This window comes from Talpa occidentalis, unplaced genomic scaffold (assembly GCF_014898055.3).
Source record: "Talpa occidentalis isolate TD23 unplaced genomic scaffold, MPIMG_talOcc4v2.1 talOcc4.4, whole genome shotgun sequence".
NCBI lineage: Eukaryota > Metazoa > Chordata > Mammalia > Eulipotyphla > Talpidae > Talpa > Talpa occidentalis.
In genome coordinates this window covers 11,377,462-11,389,490 of record NW_023604295.1, presented here as the reverse complement: position 1 = coordinate 11,389,490, position 12,029 = coordinate 11,377,462, and the positions used below count along the sequence as shown (strand labels likewise).

The 12,029-nt window shown below is 37.2% G+C and overlaps 1 long non-coding RNA gene across 1 annotated transcript in view; it reads left to right on the top strand.

The window, feature by feature from the left end:
• LOC119256755 (uncharacterized) overlaps positions 1 to 9,761 on the top strand; it is a 168,976-nt gene extending 159,215 nt beyond the window's left edge. Inside the window, exon 6 of the long non-coding RNA XR_005127878.2 lies at positions 9,732 to 9,761. This is a non-coding gene — a long non-coding RNA (uncharacterized LOC119256755). The remainder of the gene's footprint in view (positions 1 to 9,731) is intronic.
• The last annotated feature ends 2,268 nt before the right edge of the window (positions 9,762 to 12,029 follow it).

The window sequence follows — 12,029 nt, the reverse complement described above, 5'->3', positions numbered from 1 at the left end:
AATTAATAAATAAAATATCAAGTCCTTAAGACACCTATCACAGTGTTTCCTTTTGAAGTAATTTATTTTCAGTCTCAAATATTTATCTTCCTTCTTATATTAGTTTCACTAATATTTACTGATTAATATTTATGGATTAGTATTTACTGATCCCCAAATTTTTACTGGAGATACTTTGTATAACTAGATTAAGTATATATGATATAACACATTATATATATGCAATATATATATATATACTTGTATATATATAATATATATTAATGTTATTTTTGGTGAATATTTATCTGTCAATGGTCTGGTGGGTTAAAGATGAACAAATACAAGACTGCACTAATCATAATTCAAATGTGTTTTATTTGAATAAGCTGGAATTCTTTACTTTTGTACAGTACAGAATTTTTTAATGTTCCATGTATTTACCTAGCACACAACAGCTTCTCTATAATTATGACTTTCTTAAGCCATGGTTTGTTTTTTTAAACCTTTCAGGGTTAAGTCAAAATGAGGCTTCAAATTTACAATGGTTATTTAAAAGCACAGAAGCCAAATATTTACCAGAAGTAAAAGTCTGCACCTGCCCAACTGAATTTGAAACTATTCACATTATTTCTAGCTCTCCTATGTTTATTCACAAAAAAATTGATCTTTATTCAATGATTTTAAATGTGCCATTTCTCCAAAGAACTCTGCCTGTGTGCAAGAAGATGTAGGGTTTTATAGGGAAACATTTGCCTGATTTAGGTGAACAGATCTTCATATTTGAATTCTTGAGATCTTGTTGAAGAAGAAAATCCAATATCTAGTTTTCCATTGGTCCACATGTGTGCCATAGTCACACTTCCATACTGTGTAACTTGGTCTCTCTGGGTAACCAGTAGTAGAACTATGTATTCCCTAGGACCATTCTAGCCAAAATAAAGGTGGGATGGTCTTTCCCCATCAACAAGTGCAGCACTTGAGGGTGTCTCCAATTTATGGTGCTAGTTCAAGGGGTACAGATTGGACTTGGGGATTCCATAACTAAACAGTATGCCATTATGCCTGGCTGTAGGAAATGGACATGGACCCATTTGGTGGGCCTGAGAAATGGGTGGGTAGCTGAACTGATGGGACTAAGGATCCACTGTTGTATAGGTGCCCCATATGTTTTTATATTGTATGTGTATATTAATTTTGATACCCTTTTTAACATGTAATCATTGATTTTGTTCTTCAACAACATGCATTGATAAAAATCCTTCCCAAATTTTACCTTTTGTCCCACAACACCCAGCTGTATTATTCAGTGGGAGGGTAATTGTCATAAAATATACCTTTAGATCTTAGCAGAGACAAAAATTTACCCTTGCTCCTGCAAGCCTAATGCAGGTATTCAATCCTCACTTGGGCTATGCCCAGTGATGATTCAAGAGTGGATGGTCTTTCTATCTAGTACCTTTCACTGTTACTCAGTGATTCAAAGTCTCTGGTAATTCCCTGAATTACCAGCTTTGTACATAAGTGTTCAATTAATGTTATGAATAAATATCTGCATTTCTGGCAAGTTATAAACAAAAAGTTTTGCTTCTATGACCTGGATTTTAATAGAAAATTTCCTATAGAATGCAAATAATTTGTGAGATGCCTGTTTGCACAGAGAATCTGAATATTCAAGGTCAAATGTGTGATGACACTTAACTCTGATATCAGTTACCCTGATATCATATTTTCAAATGTGCACTCTCCAATTACCAATTCGATCAACATTCATATAATTTATGACACACACTTTCAACTTTTATAGTGGACTGCATTTTCAAAGATGGCTGCTCCTCTACACTCTTCTTAATATGACGTTGATATTCTTTTCATTGCATGTGGTGATGTGGTGGATGTATGACTTTCCTGACCTCCACGTTGCAGCTTAGTAGACCTTGCTGATTGCTTCCATCAATATAGTATAACTCCAATGATGCCACAGATTCCTTAAGGTCTGATTATAAAAATGCTGTGTACTTTCACCTTGCTCTCTTAGGCTTCTTGCTCTCAGTCACTCTGCTGGGAAAAAGTTGAAATGAGACTTGAAGACATTCATTAGACATGAAGCACCCACTTACAAGTATCCAACTACCAGTCCAGCCCACCCTACTTCCCACTTATCCAAGCCAAACCAAAATGAAGATATCCAAGGTGGTTCAAAAAATACAATGAAGTGGAATAATCTAGTCAATAATATAAAACACACTGTTCATATTCCTTGTGAATTCCATTTGATTGCTGATCACCAAAATAAACACTGCACAACTGCTGGATTTTCAGTCCCTTTAAATGGGAACTGAAGGAAGCAGAAATAGAATTGAGGGGAAGCAAGGTCAGCATGTGCCACGTGCTTATAATGCTACTCTGCTTAGTGTTCCTTCTGATTTATACTTGTCACATAGTAAGGGCTCAACTCAGCTGTACCAGGGCACCAACTTTCTTTCATTATTAGCTTTACATTAAAGTGATTTGTGTGGTGGGAAAAAATGAATCACAGGAAGTTAAAAATTCAGAGTAATCTTTGTGTAATTTTGGAAACTAAAATTAAGAACACAGCAGGAAACATTTTGGCAATTCACTTATAAGTATGTTAGATAAAATTATCTAAATAGTGCCTCCCCTGGTGGCACAGCGGTTGAGCAGTGCTGGGCTGTGAAGCTGCCCGCAGCCTCTGCAGTACCAGTTCGATTCCTGGCCCCCGGTGAGGGTCTCACATGGCGCACAGACCCCTCCTGCAGCTCCCGCTACTCCCCTCAGCAGTGTATTTTGTCAATCTGCCTATTTTGTTCCCCGCTCTGGTGAGTTCTCTCACCCTCCCATGATTCTGACTGTACCCAGTGCTTTCATAAATAAATAAATAGATCTTTAAAAAACAAGATTATCTAAATAAAAGTAGACCCTATCAAATAATGTGTGTATCATGGATGCATACATTTATCATTTTCCTTGTACATAATGTCATCTATGGCCATTGGTCTGGGAAGTGTGTTTAGTGACTATTTCTATTTTCCATTTGTGTCTTATTCTTAAACTTATTTAATAACTTTCAGTACTCCTATTATTATTATTAGTGGCTCACTTTTGGAAATTGACATCTTTCAGTTTTACAGGCTATAGATTTATCTGTGTAAATGGCAGCTGTTAAACATTCTTGGAACGCCAACTTATGGAGATCAATATTAAGGGCCAACCCCAAATGTCCTAAAGTTATTTAATCTGTGCTATAACAGAAGGCATCTGAAGCAAGTTCACAGATCAATTGACTAGATTTCATCTTAGACTTCAGTATGGTAGAGGCGTCTGCTGAAGGCATAATAGTTTTATTATTCTTATTGTGCTTTTTTTTTAAAAGTACATGCATGTAGGTAAAGTTAGTGAAGTTTAAAGACAATTATGTCTCCATGTCTGTTATAGAATTTGAATAATATTTTTATCCAGTGTGAGGGATGATTGTGAAAACATGTTTGAGGAAGAAATCAAGGGATGTGGGAGGGCAATGTGGGGGAAGAGGTGGGGGGAACAGCTCTTCAAAGTCTTGTTTTTCAAAGTTATTATGTGCTATGGGATCTCTTTAATCAATTTCATGTCTTTAAGGGTTGTCATTTGAGTGGTGATATTAACCATTGACCTGGAATCAACTGACTATAGAAGGAATAAAATATAATTCATACAGCAATGTATAGCAGTTCAAATTAAGTGTTAAATAAGATGGGCATATCACAGACTTCTGCATTTCAGAATTTACCATAAAATATTCTAATGGGAAAATACTTCCATGGCTCTGATGCTACCCAGGATCATGCTTAGTGAGAATAATACAATTTTTCGTTGTATAGACATTTTTCTACTCAATACTGTTATTATTTCCATTACGTGACTTGATTCATATGATAATATGAAGATCTTGTTAAAGACAGTTTTCTCTTCTTTCATAGATGAGGAAACTAAGACATGATTTCTTTAAATACATTCCATATCTGATATTGTGGAGTGCTAAAATCTACCACAATTACATTGCAGAAAAAGCAGATGTCATCCCTTTCAAAGGAGTGAGGTTTTCAGGGGTTAGATAAGTAGACTCAGTCACTTAAGGGAGGAATTTTGAAGTCACCTTGCAAGGGGTATGGATACAAGGAACAGCATAATTAAGATTATTTTTTATAAGGAGATAGAAAATGAACTAAGTACATTCGCAAAATGTATTTAAGAGATAATCCAATGTTACCACTATTAGAAAAACTGTTATTTAATAAAACAAAAATATGACCAAAAAAGATATTTTTGAAGTAGTCAGGCAATATGATAAAATAAAAGATTGTAATATAATTTAAAAACAATCAGTGGAGTCCCTTTAAACAGTGTGCTTAAGTCAAGTTATAGTAGGAGACTGACATTTAAAAGGAAACGTTAAAATCAGCTTGAAACTACATGGAGATTACAATAGGAAACATTCAGTGCATAAAACTTTAGGTAGAACCAACCTGTTGTGCTTGCAAACTAAGAAAGGAAGCCAATTTGGCTATAGCGAGTGAGTTGTAATGGTATGGTGACTAATCAGAGAGTTAGTCAGCCCAGATCCTGTAAGACTTTGGCCATTTATAAAGGTATACATTTTATTTTTTTTTTAATTTTTTTACATCATTGTTCATTTTTAAACTATATTTTCTTTCCCCTCACCCCCTCAGGTGTAGTCCCCACAGAATTTCCGTCACGAATGCACCTGTGCACCATCACCTCAGTCCCCTGTGCTTCTCCCTTCCTCCCTCTGATCCCTCTCCTGCCTCCTCCCCTGCAGGATGTCTCTGATTTATAATTGTCTGTTTTTGCTTTGTTGTGCGTTGTACTGTTACTATTTTTTTACACTGATGCCTTATTTGGTTCCCCTATATTCCTGCTATAAGTGAAACCATCCAATAGTTTTCTTTTTCCTTCTGACTTATTTCACTGAGCATAATTCCTTCTAGTTCCATCCATGTTCCTGTGAATGGCATGATTTTATCTTTCTTGATTGCTGAATAATATTCCATCGTGTATATATACCACATCTTCTTGATCCGGTCATCTATTTTTGGGCATTTGGGTTGTTTCCAGGTTTTACCTATTGTAAATAGTGCTGCAATTAACATAGGGGTGCAGGTATTCTTTTGAATCCATGCTTTTGTGTCCCTTGAGTAGATACCTAGGAGCGGAATTGCTGGGTCATATGGTAGCTCCATTTTTAGTAGACTGAGGAACCTCCAGACAGCTTTCCATAGTGTTTGGACCAGATTGCACTCCACCAGCAATGTAGGAGAGTTCTAAAAACGTATACATTTTATTACAAGTGAAATCGAAAGCTATGGGGCAGTTTTAGACAAAGGAACCTCAATGACCCAATTTGAAGTTTTGGAAAATCATGTTTTTTGCTTCCAGAAAAAGGGATTTTAGATCAGAAAACCCAGTGTGTATGGCCATCCGTGTGTACATTTTGGAGGTTTAGATTGGGGTAATGACAGAGGGCAGTAGTCAGAGGGCAGATAGATTTAGTAAAAGTGCCTGCAAAATTTTCTGTGGATTAAATGTTAGAATAAAGTATTATTCCTAAGGTTTTGGATAAAAAATGGAGCAAATGATGATCCCATTGATCATGGCAGAGGTAAATGGATGAGAAGTTGATCAGGTAAAATTGATGTACTTCTTAGAACATGACACATGGGTAGGTGAACTACACTTCTGAAGGTCTGAGCAGGGAATTGTTATTATTAATGTAGATGTCATTGCTAGATTTCATTAAAGGCAAGAAGCTAGATGAGACCCAGAGAGAAAAGGCATGGTAGAGAAGGAGATCAGGTCACTGCAGCATTTGGAGTTTTAGCAGAAATAAATTTGGAAATAAAATTATTACTGTTGAAACTCTTTCATTATTTGTTAATGGCTGTAACCCTAGTGATTTATTGTAGTTATTCCATCCTCTCTCTGTATATAACCCAAAGTTAATAGATTTTTAAAATATATATAATTAGGTGCTCTGTTCTTAACTAAGTTTTCACCTCTATTTATTACCTTTTCATGGCAAAGACATTTTGTCTTCATAAATGGCAACACTAGAGCAATTTGTAGTAAGATGATGCTTGGAACCACATTTTAATTTTTTCCATGATCATATTCACTGACTCTACATTTTTTTCCAAAGGAAATAAAAATCCAGATATGGTTTCAAAATATGTTAAAATAGTCTTTCTCTGATATTCTAATGGGAAATAATTTCTAGATAAAATGGAATAACTTCCATATGAAACCAGAGAAATAATTATTATTCACAGAGTGGGTAGGCTCATATCTAATTTCAAGTTCCTGCATGGTATACAATAACTAAAATACCTTTTTATTTTTATAAACTTAGGAGACTGTAATCTCAAAGCAAAAAAAAATAAAAAATTCTCTCAGATGTGCAGAGAACAATGACAACAACCATAAAACTTACGCACACAACACAAATTTTTCATAAAAACAAAGGAGAGAGAACTGAATTGATGACCAAAGCATTCACGGGCTACAATGCAAGAAATTATGTTTGTTAATTAGGGGAAAACCATCAATCAGTGAATTTGGCTAGACCTCAAACATTTCATAGAGTGGGAAATGTAGTTCTCTTATAGAGAGACAAACTCTTATGGGAATTTATTTCCAAACAAAGAATCATTTCTAACTGCATGTGAGGCATATTTGTATTGAAGGGAATCCATTAAGCTTCCTTGTGAAGATCGAGTGGCATGTAAGATGACAAAAGAAAGGGCAAATATGTAACAAAAATTATCAACACTGGTGCAATGCATTTTTTTTTTAGCTAAGTCTCTCCATTTTAATTTATTTTTTATATATTTTTTACATCATTGTTCATTTTTAAACAATATTTGCTTCTCCCCACCCCATCAGGTGTGGTCCCCACAGAGTTTCACCAATGCACCCATGCACCATCACCTCCGTCCTCTATGTTCCTCCCTTCCTCCCTCATCCCTCTCCCTCCTCCTCCCCTGCAGTATGTCTCTGGTTTATAATTGTCCATTTTTTCTTTGTTGTGTTTAGTACTGTTATTACTTTTTTACACTGATGTCTTATTTGGTTCCCCTATATTCCTGCTATAAGTGAAACCATCCAATAGTTTTCCTTTTCCTACTGGCTCATTTCCTGAGCATCATTCCTTCTAGCTCCATCCACGTTGCTGTGAATGGCATGAGTTTATCTTTTTTGATTGATGAATAATATTCCGTTGTGTATATGTGCCACATCTTCTCGATCCAGTCATCTATTTTTGGGCATTTGGGTTGTTTCCAGGTTTTACCAATTGTAAATAGTGCTGCAATAAACATAGGTATACAGGTGTTCTTTTGAATACATGTTTTTGTGTCCTTTGAGTAGATTCCCTAGTACTCATAGTAGTGGAATTGCCAGGTCATATGGTAGCTCCATTTTTAGTAGACTGAGGAAACTCCAGACAGCTTTCCATAGTGTTTGGACCAGTTTGCACTCCCACCAGCAATGTAGGGGTGTTCCTTTTTCACCAAATCCTTGTCAGCATTTGTTGTTGCTTGTTTTTTTGATATGTGCCATTTTTACTGGTGTAAGGTGGTATCTCAATGTAGTTGTAATTTGCATTTCCCTGATTATAAGGCATGTTGAACATTTTTTCATATGCCTGTTGACCATTTGCATTTCCTCTTTGGAGAAATGTCTTTTATGTTATTCTGCCCATTTCTAGTCCTGTGAGTTCTTTGTATATCTTTGTGATCAGTCCCTTATCAGTTAACTAGAGTGCAAAGACTTTTCCCTAAGCAGTGGGGTGTCTCTCTGTTTTGGTTAATGGCTGTTTTGCTGTGCAGAAGCTTTTCTGTTTGATGTAATCCCAGGTGTTTATCCTTTCCTTGCCTTTCTTTACTTTGGGTGATGAGTCTTTAAAGATGTTATGTGATGCATGTCTTATAGTGTTTTACCTATATTTTCTTCTATATATTTTATGGTTTCAGGTCTTATGTCCAGTTCTTTTATCCATTTTGAGTTGATTTTTGTGCATGGTGAGAGGTTGTGGTCTAGTTTCATTAATTTGCATATGGAGATCCAGTTTTCCCAGCACCATTTATTGAACAAACTGTTTGTGTTCCATTGCATATTCTTTGCTCTTTTGTCAAAGATCCGTTGTCCATGTAAGTGTGGTTTTATTTCTGGGCCCATATTTGTGTGTCTGTTTTTGTTCCAATACCAAACTGTTTTAATTATTATGGCTTTGTAGTATAGCTTGAAACTTAGAAGTATGATACCTCCTTTCTCCTTTGTTTTCATCAGTAGGGCTTTGGCTATTTGTGTTTTTTTGTGATTCCCTATGAATTTCATCAGTATTTGTTCTATTTCTTTGAAGAATGTCATTGAGATTTTTATTGGAATAGCATTGAATTTGCATATTGCTTTTGGTAGGATGGACATTTTAATAATGTTAATCCTTCCAATCCATGAGCGGGGGATGTCTTTCCATTTCTTTGTGTCTTCTTCAGTTTCTTTTAACAGTGTTTTATAATTATCTTTTATAGGTCTTTCACCTCTTTTGTTAGGTTTATTCCCAAGTATTTGATTTTTTTTGGTTTCAACTATAAAAGGGATGGTTTTCTTGATTTCTTCTTCAGATTGATTGTTTGTGTATAGGAAGGCTACTAATTTTTTATTTATTTTGTATCCTGCTACTTTACTGAACTGGTTGATTATTTTGAGTAGTTTTTCTGTGGAGTTTTTAGGGTTCTCTATGTATATTATCATATCATCTGCAAATAGTGATAGTTTTACTTCTTCTTTCCCTATCTGGATTTCTTGTATGTCTTTCTCTTGTATTAGGCAATGTAATTTTCTAACAATAGTTTAGGATCCGAGTTCAGTGTCTTTAGAATTCATATGAAGGAGAATACTTGTTATTTGTTGCCTCTCAGGGAGGCATTGTTGGGGGCTGTGCAGGAAAGACAACTCATAGTCTAAATAGAGAGAGGGAGACATGGAGGGGCTCACACCTCAGGGAGCACAGCACCTTTTCCCAGGGCAGTCTCACAGGTTCAGGGAAGGTAGGAAAGAAAATGTGTGGTGGGGATGTGTATTGGGGATGCATAAATGTCTGGCATAAGCTGGGGGTAGTGAATAGGGACTGTTGCCTGGGGGACTTCATTGTTCCCACTGATCAAAACATCCTATCTTTAGTTCCTGTTTACACTTAACTTTCTGTCATGGTAGTCTAGCTGGTTATGCTAATCTGACCATAATGTCTGCCTGTTGTATTCAGCAGATACTGGTTTTCCAGTATGCTCCTCATACCAGACTTTTGTTCTAGAGAGAGGCCCCCTTGCCTGACTCTATGATTTAGCTTTACCAGCAGGAACTCTGGGTACCCGGACAATATCCTAACAACAAGGGGGATTGGGGAATCCACAGTTATTAAAGTGGTGAATAGTATAGTTCAATTAAATGATGGTTTATAGGTCTGTCATCTCAACAAAGTCTTTCTTCATCCTTTGTTAACCAGGCAACTAATTCTTAAATTTTGTTCATCTTCTGACATAATGACTCAGTAAGTCCAGCCATGGGTAGGAATGATATGGTATAATTTTGGAGTGGAATTCCATAGCCGAAGTCTCTTCATTGAGAGCCATTGGGAAGTTCTATACACTCTGTTGATGCCACTAATTGCTGTATTTTAGGTCCTCAGTTTATTATGGAAAGACCAGCTGGGAGTTCCAGCCATGGCCTCTAGCGCTTCTATGTGAACTTCCAACAAACCCAATAAACCCTTCAAGTTGTGAAGGATGCAAACAAAATCCAGTTTATTTGTATCTCATCACAAACCTCTGAGGTTGACTTGAAGTCAGACAAGGTTAGTAATTTTCTGAATGTTTATTTATTTTCCTATTTTCTTAAGCACTTGCTATACAGTGAAACTACCTCCTAGGAACAGAATGTTCTCCATAGCTGAAAACCAACCTAGCTAAGCAAATACTCATGTCACCAATTACAATTTTTAAACGTCTCAGAAAACATTCTTTGAAGTAATCCTTCCTCAAATCCTGTTTTGAAACTGGATTTATATGATGCGTAAGTGGGTAAACATCTTATGAAATTAAATGGATGAAGGGGGAAATGAATTTTGTCATGCATAAAGTTGTTATCTTTAAAAGAATGCTTATGAGAAAGTTCTCTTCAAAACATTGTGACATCCAGATGGAGGATTGTTAAACTAAATACTTTGTAGTTCATGGCAGGAAAGGTGAAGATTCATGAGAACTAAGTTTAAATGAAGAGGAAGCTGAAACAGACCAGCGTATAAAAAAATGTACTGTAGCTAAAAACCAAAACTTTTATGATTTTTTCTAGCCCTTCTTTCCACTTCTTTTTACCTCAGATTTCCTAAATTCCTTCATTCTAAGGACTATGTCTCATACTAATTCTGCGTTCTATTACGCAACTTAATACTCAATCACTGTTTTTTGAATGAAGAATAATTGTCATTATAAACTAAATATAAATTACTTCCAGTTACATGCAATCTATTATCAAAAACAATATATGTCATACAGCTGTTCCAGGAGATAGTGCAATAACTGGATCCCTGGCTGAGGTGCTAAGACCAGCAGAATGAGCATCATCTTGCTCACAGCCATCTCCTGTGCCTTGCATTACACCTCCCAGCAAGCTTTGAACTGGATTCCCTGAACAAGGGGACTACTGGGAACCAGGAGTGATGCTGAGTGGCTGTTGATGTCATTTTTGGAGTTGATGGGCTTGGAGAACAGGGTCCTTGGGTTCACTCTGGGAAAGGTTTCACCAGAGCTCCCCTTTCAGTGGCATGTGGCAAGTTTCCCAGGTGAGTTTCTCCATGAGACAGAGACATTAGTTGTATTTAAAAGACCGGGCGTATTAGGGTAAGGGACAGAAGAATAAAGGACACTTGGATAGACACAAGCAGGCAGAAAGAGCTGCCCCTTTGTGGGGGCAGCATTAGATTTTATCATCTTGTTTTGTCAGGGAGGGGCTTATCTTGGTGGTTGGTTTGTTGTAGAATTTGAAAAGCACCAGGAGATTCTACAATGGGCTCAATCTGTGTATCTTTAAATTCGGGTCTGCCCTCCTGACACCCCTTCTAGCTGTTTGATACCTGCTTGGATCTTATGCTTTGTGATCTAGGCATTGGTGCCTAAGGATCTTGGTTTCCACCCCCTCCTCTTTGTGTGAGTCAGGTTCTAGTCTTGTCGTTCCTCCTTTAAGTTTTCTATTCTTTTCCTCTGTTAGCTACGATAGATTTATTTTTTTTAAGATTTATTTATTTATGCATACAAGAATTGGGGTACAGGCCAGAGGTGTGGGGATGGGGGTGGTGAGAGGATTCACCAGAGATAGAGTAGGAAACAGAACAGGCAGTCTGACTGACATACACTGTTGAGGGGAGCAGCGGGCGAGGCAGGAGAGGTCTGCTGCGCCATGTGGGTAGCTTCCTGGCGAGCTGGGGATTGCACTCGTGCCTCAGAGGCTGTGGATTGCTTCATGGTGCTGTGTCTTAACCCCTTGCACCACCAGGGAGGCCCCTGTGATGTATTTAAATGTATTTAAATGATGACATGGATGTTCCGTCTCTTTTCTAGCTAGAGCGCTTTGGCAGGCTGGATCCTGGCAGCCACTGTCTTGACCCCATGGTGAATTCAGCTTTGGTGGCACATTTGGTTGCTCCTTCTCTCCCAGCCCTCTGGGCCTTTCCCTCACTCTTGCTTAAGTTTCCTACCAAGAGGTGCCTTGGATTTATTTTCTGGTGGCTTTGCCATTGGGCCTTGGCCATCCCTCTTTGGGCCCTGACTATTTGGGTGAACTTTGGCCCATGAGGGTTTGGGTTATTTCACAGTTTGATATGGAGTCTGCATTTGGAAATCCTTCTCCCTCCATCCTTTTTTTTTCCCCCTCTCTGTATTCCCTTTGAAGCTCTCACTGATTAAAAATCTTTGAGCATGGAT